The following is a 20,565-nucleotide window of genomic DNA, read 5'->3' as shown; positions in this document are numbered from 1 at the left end:
TAACGTTTTCCAATGGTATTAACCCAAAATGCATTTCCCAAATTTCATATATGAATATCCATTATGGAATTAATTGCAGCCAACTTTGATATCTTTTAGGATCATCTTTCATTTCCCCTTCTTCTTCAGTCATTTGATGTGTTCCAAGAACCACTTCCATTTTTTTAAAAAGCTGTTACACTGTTAATTTACTTTCTCCCCAGGAGAAATGTGAGTAAGCTACCTTTATAGAACAGTGCTTATTAGTACATAATACAGTGACTATAATTTCTATAGGATACATAATTCATGTTGGCTTGTCAAAAACTTAGACCTGCTCATTCTGGGGCTTAACAGTCTCAAGGTTCCAATAAATAGCATTTCCTCCAGGAAACTTGATTTTATTAGCTCCCTAATCTATATGTAACATATTTAGGTACAAAATGAGTCCATGATTCTTCCTGCTTCATGCCACCAAACACTTCAGTTAGAGCTTTGTGCTTCTAAAATCGCCTGTTCTCAAACTGTAATTACATTCTTAAGATGTAAAGTCAATTACTGCTTTTCTTTTATACAATTGGCCTCACTTATTTTAATCCAGGTTATAGCCAAGTTTGTGTCAACAACTGGGTAAAATAAACGGTGTACAATCTTCCTTCCTTATCCTATTCTCCCCTAGCAGCAGTTTTGTGGATCTTGTGTAAGACAAGTATTAAGGAAGGAGCTGAGCCATTATCCTCATTTGAGTCCTAAAGAATGATTAGGTTCCTGAGCTTTCCTGTTATTTAATTGTTTGGAAACTACTGGCTGTTCCTTGACACAGACACTTTTTAAGACAGTGCCAAGAGTCCCATGTTCTGTAAGGCTTCTGTAAATATGCAGAAGTACCACTTTGATCAAAAGTTTGGCTTTGGTGAGTAAGTGTACACTGAAGTCCTTTGGTTTCTTCCTTCACATGTCTCTGAAGGAGAAATGAGTGAACAGCTGAACAATGTTTTGATATCACACATAGTTTAATCTGCATGAAGCAAATGTATGCCCTACAAAGTATAGGACAGGCTGAGGGCTCCAAGCAAGGCAATAATAAGGTGTGTATATGAAGGGCTTGATATGGTAGCTGGTATATATTAGGCCCTGTATGATGCTCACACATGCCTCAGTGGCTGGCTTTGCACAGTACTCACACAATTGGACATACCACAAGTGCATAGAATAGCTGTAATGGAAGTAACTGCTTTATCACATTTTAATGACCTTGTGCAGCTTAAATGAGCATACTAGAAAATCAATACTGCTACTATATAAATTAATTTTCTGTTAGCTCTTGGTATGGGGATGCTGTACTCTCTACTCTCGTGAGTTCTTTCTCCTCTCTATGTCCTCCAGTCCTCACTAGAGGATCCAGTATACTGCTCTGCATTTGCAGACGTGTGTGTGTGTGTATGCAAGCATATTATATAGATAGATATAATAATATGGGACTTGATTATGTTGTTATACAGAATACTGCAACACCTACTGTCAGTGGTAATACTGCTTAGGTAAAGCCTATTATACAAATGCATCTGATTTTTCAAGGTGATGCTATTATGGTGACATTATACACCTACTTCTGGAATATGTGTTGTTCAGGTGCCTTTGGCTGGCTTAGAGAACTAATGAAAGGAGTTCTTCAGCATGAAGTACCACAGAATTGCTTCTGCCACATGGTGAGAAGAGCATATCTTACACTGTACTGTGGATTCCCTTTCATATCCCAGGACTGCCTCCATGCAATCACTCTGACACAAGTTTTAACATCAAAAGATGACAGAGATGTAGTGAAGTAAACATCTCTCAGAAGCCACACAGCTTGGCAAAAATTAAAAATGCTTGCCCGCCAGTGGCGCCCAGAGCTATGTAACTGTTGTCTGAATAAAGACAGCAAGTAACTCATTGACATTTAAGAACTGATGTCGGGAGCATATTACAAAACAGACATGCTAGGCTTGAAAAATATTTCAGAACCAGGACCCTGACAAAGAGTTGGAGGTATTAAGCTGGCCTTTGTACCAAATAGAGCATCCATAAGTCTGTTGTAACTCCAACCACTCAAGTCACTTGTCCCTCAGCATAATGAGCTCCATTATGGTGGCGGGGAGTGGGACATGTCATGAAGAGATCACTCCATGTATGCTGTCAGGTGGGAAAAGTTATGCTACAGGCATACCATTGCAATAAGGCACATAGATCGTGTGTTGGGCACACCTATGGGGCTTTGCATTAAGTGAAGGGTGAAAGCCCATGTGCTCCATTCCAGCAGGAATAATATCTGAATCTCCTGTTAAACGTGAGACCCTGAAGGGCTGCCCTATGGACTCAGCAGTGGGTATTGCATCAGTGCTGGGGCATTACACCTGATTGCAGGCTTCAGCGCTGAGATGACATAATATTAGAGCTGGCCCTGGCAGCCCTGTTCCAGCTCCTTCAGTAATATTTTATGGAAGGTCCAAGTGTTTGGCACCCTTTGAGCAGCACTGAGGAGAATTAGAAAGTCCTTGCCCATTAATTACAGGAATGGCACCACACAAGAAGCCTGGCAAGGCTAATAGTTATTACATCACATCAATCACAGCCACCCTAGACTTTTATCTTTGCAATAGTATTCCTGTTAGATAAATCCTTCAGCTTTTCTAGGACTCAAATTCCACTCAGTGCAGCCTCAGTGGGAAAAATGTGTGTAATTCTGAGGAAAACTAGACTGAAAATGTGTGTAGATGTAATCCTATGTCCTAACTAAGCTCCCAGTGCATCATAGCCCTCCTTTAGGAAGACATGAATCACTCTCTACCTTGAAGAACTTCCTTCCATCAGTGTTTAAAGAATCCTACCTGAAGTCTCTCTACCTCTGAAACAGTGTGCTAAGCAGTTACAAATCAAATCAGTTGTGTACACTAGGGCTTATGGCTTTTCAAATATCACCACTCCCCACCCTCAGATTATGTGCACTGTCAAAGCCATTACTGACTGATGTCTAACTTCCTCTTCATCACCTATGGTGCAAACAGCCTTAGGCTCAGTGAGGACTGAAGACCTCATTCCCATGGGCTGGCACAGCAGGCTCAGGACCTGCCTAGAGCAGCTATGCCAACCTGGCCCTTCCCAGACGCTGTGAAGCCCAGCTGTGGGCAGCTTCAGCTGGCACCAGGACTGCGTGGTGACAGGATGAAGGGGCTTAACTTTGCTGAATTTGCTCTCAACCCCCTACCTTGCAGCATGGCAATTATCTGGGGTGCAGGCTTTACTGCATATTAGGTAAGGGACAAGCCTAAAACCATGATATTCTGCTTGTCGTCTTAGATGCCTAAAAGGGGTTTATGCAACATTTAGGTACTGATATTTGAGGAAGTGATCCACAAAGCTCCTTATGTGTGTTTACACAATAAAGAGGAGCTGCCTGACCCCAAGGGTGTGTAAATTGTGTGAGACCAGCTACCTGTAGACTCAGAAATTTCTTTGTGGGACTGAATTAAGCTGCCACCAAGCATCACAAAAGCTACCTTGATCTTTCCAAAGCCACATGTAACAATCTCTTGTTAATCTACTTCAGTGCAGTTGCAATATAAATGCAATCCTGAAGATGAGCTGCATCTTACCCTGAAGGGTGACTGCACTCAGAACTGGCAGGCGCAAGTACCTCCCTCTGTTCTCAGGGAGTAAATGGCACAAAAAGGTGAAACCAGTTTTATTTTATCCTCAGGCTCCCTTCACACACACAAGGGAGGTCTCAGCTGGCCACATAGGGTCAGATTCTGGCCAGCAGCCCAAGCAAGGAGACATTTATTAGTCAGAAAATAGTGGGAGTACTATGTGAGTGAATTTTTCCATGACATTAGAAGATACCAGAGATTCAAAGTGTGACAGGTCAACCCCAGAGCACTAAATGCACTTACTTTTAGTCAGAGGGAGGGGCTGTTCCACCTATAGATCTTGCTAATGGCTCCCTGGGTCAAGCAAGCTTTCACAAATGGACAGCCCGTATCATCTTCAAAGCTGTCAAATATGCTGTTTGGCTGATGGCAGGAACTGCTGACCTGTGAGTTATATTGCTCCAGTTGTTTGTACCTAAGAAAGAATTAAAACTCCTGTCAAATATCTTTGCTTAGGCCCTTATTGTGCACTGCTGGGCTCCCCCTGTGAACCTGCAAAGCCAAGTTATGTAGGTGCTGGCATTCATTAGTGTGCACACAGGCTAATGCAAAGCAACCTGGAAGTAACAGGATATTGCAGTGCTATAACACCAAAGCCTTCACAACGAGATCAATGTTGATGGCGCAGTTAGTTCTGCATTGATGAACTTACAAAGTGAAACCCCTACAGCAAGTGCGTTTTGTGGTGAAGCACTCACTGCCACAGTGCCTACCAGAATCCTGTGGCTGTATAAAATAATAAATAGGTCACAGGCAAACTGCAGGTGTACTGCAGCCCAAATGGTACACTGTGCAATGAACACTTACAGGACAGCTGTACACCCCACAGGGTAGAATCTGAAAAATTTTTATGTTACGCTAAGTCTTGTTCCTCCCCAACACAGAGGTATGTACTAAAAACGCTTAACCCCAGAGGCTCTTGTCCATGCTCCCTGACCTCACTCCGCAAGCTCATGTATATGCTCCACTATACATATCTATATTGTTGACTGTAGGTGCCAGTGGGCTTTGGGCTGCTGGTACCCGCTCCGTGTAAAGGCATAAAGCTGGCTACAAAATCCATATATGCTGCCAATCAATGGTGGTATTATGGTGGCAAATGGGACAGTTGCCTCGATGCTCACCCACCCACATGGCAAATAGTGATTTGTTTGAGCCCATCCTGGAAGCTCCCAAGGTCTCTTCATGTCTGTGTAGCTCGGTGAGGTCAGGGCTGTCATTCTTCTCCTCTGATAAGTTAGCTCAACCACAAGTCCTATGTCCTCTTTTAAATGCATGGAGGAGATTACATCTTTCTGTATTTTCTATACTCTGTCAAAACAAATAAAGAAATTTGGTGGTGAAAACCATGCACTACCTCCTGCCCTAGTCCAGGTCCCCTAGCCTCCTCCAAAAACTTGTTTTAAAATGCAGAACTGGGCAAGTTCGGCAAGACTGGATTTGTGCCCATGCCCAGACACACCTTCAAAATGAAGAGACTGTCCAAACATTTCCTGTCTAAGCCTATCATGTCAGCTTCTCTTCTGCTCTCCTACCCACCCACCTACCCCAAGCTCTGTCTCAGGTTTGAAGGTTTGAAAAGCCATGTACCTTCTTTCTGGGCAACTGATGGTTCACAGGTTTTTAGCCGTTTGTAAAGCTGAATGGCCAAGAGCTGACACAGGCCAAGAAGGCAAACATCCCTAACTTCCATCAGCCAGCGTCCGAATCCTTCCCTGGCACGCATGGGCAACACTTACACATCCAGGGACAATCCTAGCTGACATATTGAGCATAGCCTCCCAATGGAACTGGTTCGGTTGGAACTAGTCCAAAGCCCTTTTCAGTACGTGGCTGTTATGGATATGATTCCTCTAGTCAGACACATGACCTACATTCTTGGTCATATAAGATAATGCCTTTGGATGTGTAAAGTATATGTGTCTCAGTTGCTCTCCACCTTCCAAACCAGTTCAGGTTAATCTGTATAGTTGACCTAACTGTCTCGTTTTCTATTCTAATAGTATGTGCCATCTGCATGTTTTTCCTTAAATAATTTTATATCTTCTTCTACATTATTAATTTAGCAGCATTTGGTGAAGAAGAAATACCCTGGAGATGCGCAGAAGATCCCAGAGAAAGATTTACACTTACTTGCTGCATTCTATCTGTTGTAGGACATTTAGTAGCCAGTTTATAGCTTTATTATATATGATCACTGTTGTGTAAAACTAAGGCACACAAATTGATCGGGTTTCTTTGTTAGCACATTTTTCTCTATAAATCAGGCCAATGATCCATTAAAAAATTGTATTACAGAATCACAAAATCACAGAATCGTATAGGTTGGAAAAGACCCTTAAGATCATCGAGTCCAACCATAAACCTAACACTACCAAGACCACCACTATACCATGTCCCTAAGCACCTCATCCAAACGTCTTTTAAATACTTCCAGGGATGGCAACTCTACCGCTTCGCTGGGCAGCCTGTTCCAATGCTTGATAACCCTTTCAGTGAAGTAAAATTTCCTAATATCCAGTCTAAACCTCCCCTGGCGCCATTTCCTCTCGTCCTCGTATTGCATTTATTTGACAAGACCCATTTTTCATAAAACCATAGTTTTATTCTTTATTGCTTGCATACTGTACCAGTCTTTCCTTAATTTTTCCTGGCACAAGTTTCAGGCCCTTTGCCCTATAATTTTCCAGGTCTTGCCATTTGGCCTCTTTCACTGGTCTCTCTCCAGAGTTCCAAGAGGTGTTAAAATAATCAGTCACTGAAGGGACCTGAGACAATTCTTGTATTGTTCTTGAATAAAGATATCTATCTCACCTGCCATCAGCTCCAGGTTCACTTACACAAGCAAAAATGTAAATGCATATAAACAGACACTCACTTGTTGCATTTTGTAGTATTTTATCTGTTTGGACTGTCATCACAGCAGACGTTTATTTTATACTTAACATAGTAGAACAACTATTTCAGGTGAAGCTTCTGGGCCAATACTTTAATAAAATAACAATTGCTAGTGAAAATCCATGCACATTAGAAACCTGTCTAGAAATGTTCTCATTTCTTACAGTCATTTTTGGCAGATACTTATCTAGCAATTTCTCATCCCCTTCAAGGCTCTGTAGATTGAAGCTCTCGCAGCTTCTCAGGGCTTGTTTCTTATCTCATAAATAGTTACCCTTATATTGACAGTGGGGTGTACTGAAGCTAGGATTCTAATGAAATGTTTCACTCGGGCTACAGTGAAGTGTGATATTCAATACAATGTCTCTGCCAAATGCAGTTTAGTGGAGGTAGGGAAATGTCACAAATCTAATTGTCAAGGCCATGTACGTGCAGCTGCAAACTGAGTCCTAAATCCTACTTTCAAGTATCTCATTCCCCAGTCCCTGGTGTAAAAGACTAAGAGACTAGAAATTTTGCAGTGGTTTCATTTGCAATTGCTCACATAATCAGTACAGTTCTTCTGAACTGTTTGCTTTAATATGAAATTACATACATGACACACTTTTCCTTTTTTCTCAAGAGCCATGACTGTCCTATTCTCAGAAAAAGTCTCACAGGAAGTGTCAAAAATTATTAGAGAATCATTGGAGCTTTTGACACATGAAAAGATGTGGGAGCGATTTGTAGATAATGGAGCTTTTCTGTAAATGTGAAGAGAAATGAAAGAGTTAAAGATACTGATTTTTGAACTATGAATGTTTCATTTCACCATTTTCAGCTCTTTGAGATGTGGCAGTTCACATTGGCTGACTGGTGACTTAGGACAACCCTTTCAAAATGTAGACATGCTGTCAAGATCATCTTCTGTGTGACAAGGACAAGCATGAAATAACAGTTCCTATTTTAGGAATCTGATCGTGCAGTGGGCAAATGGTACAAGGTCTTTCATCAGCCTCTAGCTTTTAACAGTAATGAAATATAACATGCCATGATAAAAGCTGGGGGCAAGTTTGCCTTCACTGGCATGCTTTGAAAACAGTACATTATTACATATACTGCTTTCCTCAGTCAGTACAAGATATTTTCTGCTACAGTTGCATAGATGAGCTTCTTCCTCAAATTTGTCCAGCAAGGTCACTGTGATCATAACACTGCTTTTTTTTCTGCTAATATACGATCTTCGTGACTCACTGTGAATATGGCTAAGAAAAGGCACATGTAGACGCAAGGCATTAATAGGCACTGTTTCTTTTCCACCCGAGCAATGTTAATAACAAAGCATCTGTTCTTTGTACGTTTCTGCTGCAGGCAATGACCACATCAGATCCTACAAAGAAATGAGTGCATGAGCGGCCGCATGGGCATACTGCTGTTAGAGAAATGATCCAACGGGCAAGTTTAGGTAGCTGCCTGTTTAAGAAGTCCAGCACTGTTGGAAAATATCTGGTAGTCCCACTGAGCATACACTGCCAGGGTGTATTATGTGGGAGATCCCATCCTGAACAATGAAACACAATTTTATACACATTTAATGATTTTGTTGTTGTTGTTCAAAACAGCTGATCTGGAAATCAAATACTATTGGGAACAAAAGAATTGCTCAGCTGGGCTTATTGTTTTGATTCAGTTTAGAAATCTTATGTATTTTATTAACCTAGTTTCTTAATTTTGTGACTTTAAAATTCAATCCTTTTATGTTTTATGTAATGCACTTCTCACTCATGTAATTTTTTAAAAGGTAATAAATTATTTTACAAAAGATTTTGGCATTTAACGGGCAGCTGAGCTTCTTTTAAAGCACAGCTTAATATATTGCAGACTAGGAAAGAAGGTTATTCCATGTCAAAACGCTGAGGATAGAGGAAGTGGAAAAAATGCTTTTAACAAAAATGCAAAAGAATAATTTGGTCACATAAAAAAGAGAGAAAAAACCAGCCACTGAACAGTGTTTGGAGGCTCCACATCTTAAGTACCTAATAGCTCAAATTTTATTATTTCTGTGGGGGATAGCAGTATTTTTGGCTATGAATTTGAAGGTCCTTTTTTAGATTTTTGAATCCTGGGAGAATGATTTTTCAAGCTTGTGAAGATCTCCTTCTAATACTTAAAAATTGAAAGATGAGTGAACAGGTAGGACATCCTCTAATGTAAAAGACTGTCTTGGGCCACAAAAATACCTATTTATAGTTCTACTAGTGGGAGGTTGAACTTAAACATCGATATCCTCCAAAATAGGCAAGGATAGCAAAGATTTGCTCACGGTGCTTTCACCTCTGTAATGTACACTTCCTGGTATTTGCAATTCTGAAGCCTTTTCTTTATATCCCTGCAGTCTGTCTTTTGGCCCTGCATTCTCCACCAGGCTCTGGGACAATGCTTTCACCTCTGCACCTGAAGTCCTCTAACCCTCAGAATCTTGCACTAGTGCATTGTAAATACATGTTAGGTCTGATATGTTGGATTTGTGGTGGGACACTGATGGGTTAATTGGCTTTCCTTTTCCACCTCCTGCTTTGTACCTTTAATTTAAAACTACTAGGGACCACATTGCTCAGTAGATAACAATAGCAGGCAGTGGTCATTTAAACAACTAATAAACATTACCCAAGGATGGGCAGCACAAAGCCTAATGGGCAATTAGCGTTGCAATATCTGCACCTCATCAAAGCCTATGCCAATTGACACTATTAGCCTGAATAGTGACAATGGGGAGACTGAGTGAGGCCTGATGAAAGCATATTGTTACAGCTGGAAAAGTATTTGGGGTTTCCTTGTTACATTGGAGGAGATGCTCTTTCAGTTGCTGGAGAGATTTCCTTTTCTGTTCTTTCTGTCTTTTTTAAAAATCACTTTTGCTCAGCGATAACTTTTTCTGTCAAGAGTTGATGTGTGCTGTCAGCTGTGAATCCTTTGAGTAAATTCGTGTGCACGTAAGCCAGCCTCCTTATTTGCTGTGCTACAAAGCTAAACTAATTTATTAAGTGTTGGGATGGGAGGATTGCTGTAGTATTAAATATTAGGAAGATGCTTAAATATCTTCCTTCCTCTTCCCCCCTTTTTTTGGTAAATAAATGTGTAACATTAATTTGTTTGCTCCCCTTATAAGACACAAGTGCTTGTAATAATTTAGGTTCTGAAATCACTGTTTGGAAGTGGTTAGGTTTACTGTTCAAACGGGGGGCAGGGGGCGGGGAAAAAGAGAGAAGGAAGAAAATGAAATTTATCCCGTGATATTCAACTCCCTAGTTATCATTCCGAACTGGCAGTGTCAGAGAAGAACATGATTTCATGGAAGGGTTTGGACCGAATCTGTCTCCAGAGCATCAGCCACTCTCAGACCTCACCTTGTGATCTCAGTCCTAAAGGCTGTACCTTTCATGATGAGTGAGCTGGAGGTGTATCTCCACCTTTGCTCTTGCTTTTTGGTAAGTAGCAGCTCTTGACTGCAACAAGGAAGAAGTATTTTTGCATTTGAAGTCTATATTTTGTCTAGGGAAAAAAAGAATTTAAAAGAAGAAGAAATTGCTTTCACATAAGGTTAAAGAATCTTAGCTTTAAAGAAAATGAATCGTTTAATTTTGCTTATTCTCCTTAAGTCTGGTAGCAATATTGCAGAGAAAACACATCACATCAAAAAGCACGTGGGCTGGGAGGATAACTGCAAAGACAGTGGGAGGAACAGCTGAGGAACATATGCTTTGAATTGATACTAGTTAGTCAAAATGTTTCAGTTAGGCTAGGAAACATCCGGTTTGATTCAACCTATAAAAGATACAGAATTGCTCGTTCCCTTCCCTAAAGGGCATAGTAGAGTCTGAGGTGAAAGAGGAAATGAAAGAAACGTCAGTTTTAAGAATAGTAGAGACACCAAGCTGTCTGTGATTTTCACAGGTAATTTTTCTTTCAAAAAAGAGGGAAGAATTGTGTTTCTCTGTAATCTCAAACTGATTGTTGCTTCAAAATCTGGTAGTATCCCTGCCTCAAAAAAAAAAGACTAGGTATTAGGTAGGTATGGTAAGCGGTTAAAAACAATCTGGTGGTTCCTATAGTTAAAAATAATTATAGAAGTATGACTTTGTGAAAGCTTGGATTTCTTCTTTCCAATTGTAGACACCTTAAAGTGGAATAGTTATTCAAGCTGCTTTTTTGTTTCTTCAATGCCACAAGTTTATTCAAAGCCACTTGACCGGTCTGCCTCTACAGTCAACGAAGAAGAACAACATTCCTGGAGGTCAATGCTTCTGAGTGCTTTTAGAAGTGAATTGTCACTTGCAGATGCTCATTCTTCTCTTTTAAAGAATCAAAGTCTTTTTTCTTTTCCCCTTTTCAGAAGGGAGAGTGTGTGTGTACTTCAGATCAAGTAACCAACTACTTAACTGGCTAAAGTAATGCAATAAATGTCTCAAGAAATTGCAACAATTCTGACTGAGATTCGTTGGTTACAAATAAGGCTGTGCTGATCACCGATGCTCTGACAAATTTACTGAAGATACCAAAAACGGAAGAGAGACGCAGGACAAGGCTTTTCCAGATAGCTTTTGATGTTTTAAAAAATGCTACTCAGTTCCAAGATGGTGATAATAAGTTCTGAATTTAAGAAAATACATTTTAAAAGACCACATCGGAAAAGTGATGAGGAATTATGTGAAGTCACAAGATGAAGTTCTCTTGCATTAGAATCAGGAAACGGTTACCAACAGAGCACCAGCTCTGTACTGCAGAAAAAAGTTTCAAGTAGTATTTGGTGTTGGTTATGGTCCTCATTATGCAGAAGTTATTTCATTCAAGAAATCAGTTGTTTTCTCTTACTGTGAAAAATTTTAGGAGGGCTTTTCTAAGATGGGACCTTACATAGGTGGATGTTGGTCTAGCGTCTGAACACTGCCTTTTGAATGCTTTTTTCTGACCAGCACCAGTTAAGAAATCTTGGCTATTTCTGAATACTCATTCTAAAAGAAAATCCTTTGTTTTCAAATCTGTGAAATATTATGCTTGCTTGCTTAGTCCCTAGTGTTGCAAATTGTTCTAAATAATTTTATTCTAAATCATAGGTATGAAACTATGCTGTTGAAGACTGCTATATTCACAATTAGCTGTTCTCAGACTTTCCGGATTAGTGTCTTTCTTCTTTTCTGTAATAGTTTTTTAAATCACAACTTAGGTTTTTATGTCTGTAAAAAATGCAAACATAGAAGCCTCACTGAAAAACAAAGACAGTAAACCACTGTCGTGGTTTAGCCCCAGCCAGCAACTAAGCACCACGCAGATGCTCACTCACAACCTCCCTGTGGGATGGGGAGGAGAATCGGAAGAGAAAAAGTAAGAAAACTCTTGGGTTGAGATAAGAACAGTTTAATAATTTGAAAAAAATAATAGTAATCATAATAATGAATTGTAATGAGAAGGAAAACAACGAGAGAGAGAGAGGAACAAAACTCAAGGGAGAAAAAAAAAAAAACCAAACAGTGATGCAACTGCTCACCACCCGCCGACCAACGCCCAGCCAGTCCCCGAGCAGCGACCGCTACCCCCCGGCCAACTCCCCCCAGTTTATATACTGGGCATGACGTCATATGGTTGGAATAGCCCTTTGGTCGGTTTGGATCAACTATCCTGGCTGTGCCCCCTCCCAGTTTCTTGTGCACCTGGCAGAGCATGGGAAGCTGAAAAGTCCTTGACTAGTGTAAACACTGCTTAGCGACAGCCAAAACATCAGTGTTATCAATATTATTCTCATACTAAAATCCAAAACATAGCACTATACCAGCTACTAGGAAGAAAATTAACTCTATCCCCACCAAAACCAGGACAACCACTAATTCAAACAGAGCAGCTCGAAGGATGAAGTCATGTAAATTGTAAATAAGCCTACTGTTTCTTCGTTAGTGTAATGAGTACTTGTATTTTTGGACAAGGCACTTGAGACCAATAGCTCTTTCTAGAGAAGATGAAGCTTTTGAAAATTCTGGGGCTTAAAGGTGGCTGTAGACAAATCAGAGGCCTGTTGCACCCCTGGAAGTAGGAGCTCCATAAGCAGGATATAATTAATATCATCTTGTTTTGAGTTCAAACATGAGCATGCTCATATTGCATAACTATCAAACAGTGTATAAGCATTTTTGTACCTGATGTCCTAGTAAAAGTAGTATTGCCATTGCTAGGAACATGTCTCAGGCTTTATACTAACTGTGCCAGACTCCAGTCCCTGCATGTTAGGTTTGTTAGCAGCTTGTTACAAGAACTTTATGTGTGAACTCCAGCTTGAACTACTGTCTTTAGCTATAATACACAATTTAAACATAGGATAGCAGTGAAGGCCTTGAAGATATGGGCACATGTTGAAACAGAGCCCCCAGAAATATAAGTCAGCAATGAGTTGATCATTGGTGATCAGCCACTGGTGATTAAAAAGGCACACCCTGGAAAGCTCGGAAAAGACTGCTCTTGCTGTAAGGTGGTGGGGGGACAGCAACAGCAGCAGCTTATCAAGAGATTAAAAAAGAAAAAACCCACACACACACACAAAAAAAATCCCAGCAGAAAACAGAAAACAAGCAACAGGCCAAGACACATGTAGCAGCCTGGGAAAATAACACCCCCAGCACGATGCAGTGCACAAGTGAATGGCTAAGAACTATCTAGAAACTGAAACACTTATAGAAGGAGAAAACATTCAATTTAGGCATTGTAAAGAAAGAATTTTCCCCTTTGATTCCAGCTTCCCCTTTCTCAAAATTGATCACCTTCACCTCATGGACTGAGCTCATCAAGGACAGGAGCCCTTGGCCTTGACTATAGGGCACCCTCTCCATGGTATTGTACACTTACAGCTAAATTAGAATAAGATTGTTAAAATAACTTATTGAATATGTGGTGATGGTTATTAATAAGTACCAACAAACATTAGCTATGTGTATTGTTAATATCAGGCAAGTCAAATGGTGTTGATTTTAGAGTTTAAAGCTGTCCTTGTTTATCTGTCTTCTAAACACTCCCATCACAGCAGTCTCTGTTTCCCTAATTAGTACAGTTGTACTCAGCTGCAACATGGTAAGGGGTCTACTAAGGAATTTTATTCTCAGTAGTGAAGGAATCAAATATCTAATATTTAATATTATATCTAGAATTTATGTATTTCATGTTACATAAGACAAATGGAAAATGTGTGGGCAAGATGTAGAAAACTTAGCAGGACTCATCTCACTTAATTTGAGAAGCCTGCAGCACAGATACCTGCATCTGATCTTTGAGTCTCCTTTCATATTCATGGAGGGAAATAAACTCCTCTGAATTTCTAGTCATTTGTCCTATCTTCCAGTGAGATGAGATGATCCTTGAAAGGCCTATTTCTGTCTCTTTGTAAAGAGAGCCCAGACAATGAGCTCCAAGGTGACAGTCTGCACCAGGAACTTCTCCATTTTGACAGGGGAATCTCACACTTTGGCTATTAGAGACGCCTGCTCCTGGAAGCTCGTCTAGCCAGAAGTTCCTCTTCTGTCTCTTCACAGGGAAAGCTACTAAAATCGTGTTTTAGACAGAGTAAGAAAGCCCAGCAAGGTTACTCTTGTTTGCTATTCTTAATCTTCTCCAAGCAATCCAGTTTTGGGGGTCAAGTAGATATTGATTAGTTATGAATAAGTCCAGAGTAAATGTGTTATGCAAACTTTTTCTTCCCCCCCCCCCCCCCCCCCGCTTAAATTGATGTTCCCAGTCTCCCTCCTCCTTAAGCCTTCGTCCCTGCCCCCTCCCTCCCCCCAGTTTGGATCCCATCAGAGTACTGTTTGAGTGTAGGAGGAATGCAGGCTTCTATGTTGATGAAAAGGTTAATAGGTTATTATTCTGGGGAGCAAGGTATGATGGCAAGATGGCAATGCAATTTATATTGGGTAAAAGGAGAGAATGGCTAATGGAATGAAATTCAGGCTCTTCTAGAGGTCACTAGCTCATAATATAGGACAAACTGGCACAGAAAGAGACAGCGCTGGAGAAAGTGGTTTTAGGGGTAATTATCTGCACTATAAGGGGAGGCAGGAAACTACAACGTTTTCAAAGCCATAAATGAGGCAGTGTGACTCCTCAGTCTGAGATTTCCTTTTCTCATGATTGAAAAGCGATTGCTGACCAAACAGGCTGGAGCTCAAGAGATGCAGACATGAAAGACTGCCATTGAGGAAACCTGTAAGAGGTCTGATCCCTAGCACAGGTCCTTGTGTTACTCCTTCCCCAGGATCTTTTGGCTGCTGTGAGCCCAGTGCCACCTTAAACTCTCCTAAGCTGCTGTGGCCAATGCTTTGTGCCATAGGAGATGATTTGGGAAGCAGTGGGGAAAAGGAACACTGCAACAGGCCATGGATTAACAAAAAATACATTAAAATATTTGCAACCAGTTTCTAGCCTGTTGAAAGAAGATAATATACATATGTAGGAGTGTACCTGTCATGCCAGCTGCTCTTAGGAGCCTTGCTCAGAGCACATGTGCTTGCATTTGAACTAAAATATCTTCCAGACAAAGGAAGAAATAAATTTAAAGTGACAGCTGCTAGAATTCAAGGACTAGGAAAGACTGTAGGGGTGTATTCTTCTACAGATTGCAGACAGATTAAAGGCATGGAGTAAACGCAGGTGGTTTACACCAGCTGTGCGTTGCTGATTTAATGAAAAAAAAGTTACAGTCCTTTTGCATATATTGCAGCTCCATCACCATCTCCCTGACCTGTTGTACAACTTGGGAACATGATGCAATAAGCCTTCTTTGTCTTAAAATCTAAATTATGGTAAACATCACATGAAGATACAGCTAATGAAAGACTACAAATACTGTCAGAACACTTTCTACCCCCTTCTTCTTCTGTCTCTGTCACCAGGCTAGTAGCATGCCTTTGGATTCTCTGAACAACTCCAGCTCCTGAAGCCTAACATCCCGGTCTGCCCTTCCCAAGACTCATGAGGTAGATCCATCGTGGCCTGTAGAGACCTTGGTGTGTACTTCTGGTCCTATTGTCACCGAAATCGGGAATCAAACTCCTTAACACCAATGTAGTATTAAGAAGCAGGCATTCTTTATTATGGCGCCGGATGCATGGGGGATCGTTCCACCTAGCGTGCATACTGCAGGTTACATCAGCCGAAACTTATATTGTCCAGTTACATACATATGCATCAAATTTCCCAGAATGATCATGCATATTCATTCTATTTCCTGGAACTAATTATCATATTTGCGTGGTCATTGCACATGCATCCTTGAGCTCTGAGGGGCTTCTGTGGGGGTCTCTGGTGGTCCTTGGTGGCCGTACAGGTGTGTCCTTTAGTAGACCCCTTCTTCTGGACATGCGCAATCCCACCTTGCTTATGTAACTTGCTTCCCTTCTTCATGGTGCATGGTCCCTAACAATGATTTGGCACCCTTACCACAAACCAATTATTCTAACCACCCTCAACTCTTTGTCAAGATGAGCTGGGGCTGTACTGGGAACATAGCAGCATGTCCGTACGACTCCTTGTCCAATTGTCTTTGGGCATAGTAGCATATCCATAGCCATAGGTGTACAACCACAATATTAAAGCATTGTCTAACCTGCTCCTATCTCTATGTTGCTTAGTTACAAAGAACGAACTAATCATTTTGGTTACATCTGGTTACATTTCCCCCCTTTGTAAGTTTTGAAATAATAATCTTTTCAATACTTCCACTCTTAATCTTTCATAACTCAACACAAGCAGGTGGCTTCTCTCCTGCATTGGTGTACGACGCTTCATCACCAATTTCTGTGTCAACATTTTCTTTAAACATTGATAAACCAAACAAATCACCAAAACAACTGTAATCAAAATGATTAGTGTCTGTAACAACTCAGTTATCCATCTTTTAAGAGGAAAGCCAAAATGTCCCCAAAATTTGGCCTAACCAATTTGTTTGCATTTCACTCCTTAAACCTTGAGTCTGCCGTGCCACCCTCTTCATATCATCTATTTGTTCATTCAAAGCAGCTGTAACATTTGGGATGTGCACACAGCAATCTTGATTTCTGTAAATCCACAATCGTCGCTTCAATTCCCCCATGTGTTCTCTCTGTTTTTCCTCTGCTATTTTTATCATTATTTGTGGGGTAACTATAACTTGTCGGGTGTATGTTGCCCACCTCATTTTCTACTGCTCTCAACTGTTCTGCCAATAGTCTATCCAATTTACCAAAATTTGGTTTCGGGGTTGGAAGTTTTACCTGTTTTACTGGTACCAGGGCAAGGATGCTTTGCTCCACTGCCTCTCTAGCAGTTTTATCAGCCAATCGGTTGCCCGCATTTACCACGGTTTGTCCAAATTTATGTGCTTTACAATGCATTACCACTACTTTCTTGGGCTGCTGGATGTCCTGGAGGAGTTGAAGAATTTCTTCCTGAGCTGACAACAGTCCTCTTTCCTTCCAGATAGCCCCATGTGTGTGAATCTGCTTTCTGTGCTGTGGTATTCACAGGGAGAGCTTCAGCTTTCATCACTTGGGTGGTGGTGACCACTGCATACCCCGCCATTCATTTTCCATCTCAGACAAAACTGCTTCCATCCATAAACAGCTCCAAATCAGGATTAGGCAACGGTTTGTCCTTCAGGTCCTGTCTGCTAGAATATACCTATTCAATAGCTTGCAAACAATTCTGGTGTAAAGACTCACCCACTTCCGAGCTCAAAAACATTGCTGGGTTTGCTGCTGTTGTAGTTTTAAGTTCCACATCATCCTGTTCCAAGAGAGTGACCTGGTATTTGAGCATGCGGCTTGGGGACAGCCATTGCCCCGCTTTTTGCTCCAAGACAGAAATGACCATATGTGGGACATAAACCGTAATTTTCTGCCCCATGGTTAATTTCCTTGCTTCTTGGATTAAGAGTACAGTTGCTGCCACAGCTCACAAACATCCTGGCCATCCCTTGCTGACATTATCCAATTGCTTAGAAAAATACCCAATGGCCTGTTTGCAGGTTCCTAATTTTTGAGTCAACACACCCAAAGCAAGATGTTGTCGCTCATGTACAAACATTCAAAAGTCTTTGCTAAATCTGAGAGTCCTAACACAGGTGCAGACATCAAAGCCTTCTTCAGATTTTTAAAAGCTGTCCGACACTCAGGTGTCCACAACAGGTGATTCTCCTGGGATCCTTTCAAAGCTGCATAATTGAGGATCCACATTCAACACCACCTGACCATACCCAAAAATGTCCGCAATTCCTGTATCGTTTTGGGTTCTGGAACTTGACAAATTGCTTCCTTTCTGCCTGCTCCCAATCTTCTTTGTCCTTGCGAAATTTCAAAGCCTAAATATATCACAGTCTCTTTCCCAACCTGGGCCTTGCTTTTTGATACTCGGTAACCTGCTTGTCCCAAAAAATTCAACAAGCTGATGGTCACTTGTAAACAGTCTTCCCGTGTCTCTGATGCTATCAGGGTGTCATCTACATACTGCAATATTATTCCTTCTGAATTTTCTTTTTTCCATACTTCCATTTCCTTTGCCAACTGATTACCAAATATTGTAGGACTATTTTTGAACCCTTGAGGTAGCACTATCCAGGTGAGTTGTGTCTTGTGTCCAGTGGTGGGGTTTTCCCATTCAAAGGCAAATATGCCTGGCTATCTTTGTCTAGAGGTATGCAGAAGAAAGCATCCTTGAGATCAAGTACAGTAAACCACTTATGTTTTTCTTTTAAGGATGTTGGCAAGGTATATGTGTTAGCTACTACTGGGTGAATGTCTTGAACAATCTGATTTACGGCTCTTAAATCTTGAACTGACCTATATTCCTTGCCATTCTGCTTTTTCACTGGCAATATCGGGGTATTATATTCTGATTCACACTCTATCAATAATGCATAATTCAAAAATTTTGTTATTAATTTTTCCAACCCCTTTCTAGCTTCCCACTTAATAGGATACTGTTTTTGTCTTACCAGTTTAGTTCCAGATTTTAGAACAACCTTTACTGGTTCCACCAATTTAGACCGACCTGGAATTCCACTAGCCCATACCAAGGGTGTTACTGCATCCTCCACTTCTGCAGGAATTTCTTCCTTTGGTCTTGGTGTGTTCTGTAACATAAGAATTCTCGCTTCCACAGCTTTTGATTCAGGTATTAACAGCTGAGTCTCCCCATTTATTTTTTTTTTAATTATTTTGTGCATTCAATTTACTCAATATATCTCTTCCTAACAAAGATGATGGACATTCTGGCATATACAAAAATTGATGAGTTACTCATTGCTTTCCCAATTTGAATTTCAAAGGTTGTAAAAATGGCCGATTTTCTTTCTGCCCTGCTGCCCCAACAACACTTACAGTTTTATGACTAAACCCCCCTTTGCATATATTTAATACCGAATATGTTGTCCCTGTATCAACTAAAAATTCTGCCTCATCATTCCCCAGCTTTAATGTAACCAGGGGTTCAGCTGGGGTTGACTCCCCGGTCTCCTTCAGTCCTCATCATTTAGAGTCATCAACTTAATTTCCTGCAGCGAAAGATCCAATTCTCTCACTTTGGGACATTCCCTTTTCCAATGCTACAGGCAGAGCAAAATCATCTTAAACTCTTATTCCTTCCCTGTTTTTTTCCAAAGTCAAAACCATAAAATCTTACGGGATAATCCCACACTGTTTTTGCCACTCCAGATGATTTCTCAAAGCAAAAATAAATACCTCATAAGCTATTTAATCTCATTTACCTTCCCTTTTGCAAAATAACATTAATTGCAAGATGGTATTATATTGCGATGGACTATTCTTTGGCCATTTCTCTCCACCTTCCAAGGTATACATTGGCCACCAATGATTGCAATATTCAGTTAATTGTTTCCGAGTCAAAGGATCACCCCCCAGATCTTTCCAATGTTTTAAAATACATCCCAAAGGTGTTCTTTGCGGGATGGGTTTTTTACTCGGAAATGTACCCGTTTCCCAAACGACTAGTGGTTGTGATTGTGCACTATCACAAGCACTAGTCAGAGGGACCGCAACCCTTGTTGGAGCTCCCTCTGGGATTCCAGCCCCCTGCCAGAAATCCCAACCTTGGAGGCTTCAACCTCCCATTGAAGACTCCCCCTTGGGCCCTGCTCCACAGGCTTTCGCCTAGCAGAGACTTACCAACCGAGGTACCTCTTAGCCCAATCCTGCGTAGCTTTCGCCGTGCCTTACGAGCAGGCTTTGGTGGGACTCTAACCCACGTCCTACCTGAAGTGGACTCTAACCCCACATACTGCCCAGAGTGGGACTCTAACCCACGTCCTACCTAAAGTTCTGTTACCCATTAGAAGAATGCCTTATTACCTTGTTCCAGGGGATCTTGCTCAGAATTCTTCAGTCCGGGGATCAGAGGTTCTCCCCGAGAATCCCTTGTTGCCAGCTGGAGGTCCTGCGATCCCTCGGATCCATCGAAATTCAGAAGCAGGGTCCCATCTGGGTCGCCAAAACTGTCACCAAAATTGGGAATCAAACTCCTTAACACCAACATAGTATTAAGAAGCAGGCATTCTTTATTATGGTGCCGGATGCATGGGGGATCGTTCCACCTAGCGTGCATACTGCAGGTTACATCAGCCGAAACTTATATTGTCCAGTTACATACATATGCATCAAATTTCCCAGAATGATCATGCATATTCATTCTATTTCCTGGAACTAATTATCATATTTGCGTGGTCATTGCACATGCATCCTTGAGCTCTGAGGGGCTTCTGTGGGGGTCTCTGGTGGTCCTTGGTGGCCGTACAGGTGTGTCCTTTAGTTGACCCCTTCTTCTGGACATGTGCAATCCCACCTTACTTATGTAACTTGCTTCCCTTCTTCATGTTGCATGGTCCCTAACAATGATTTGGCACCCTTAACACAAACCAATTATTCTAACCACCCTCGACTCTTTGTCAAGATGAGCTGGGGCTGTACTGAGAACATAGCAGCATGTCCGTACGACT

Source organism: Ciconia boyciana, chromosome 9, assembly GCF_034638445.1.
Source record: "Ciconia boyciana chromosome 9, ASM3463844v1, whole genome shotgun sequence".
NCBI lineage: Eukaryota > Metazoa > Chordata > Aves > Ciconiiformes > Ciconiidae > Ciconia > Ciconia boyciana.
The sequence above is the reverse complement of the archived record's forward strand: the minus strand, read 5'-3'. Positions refer to the sequence as shown.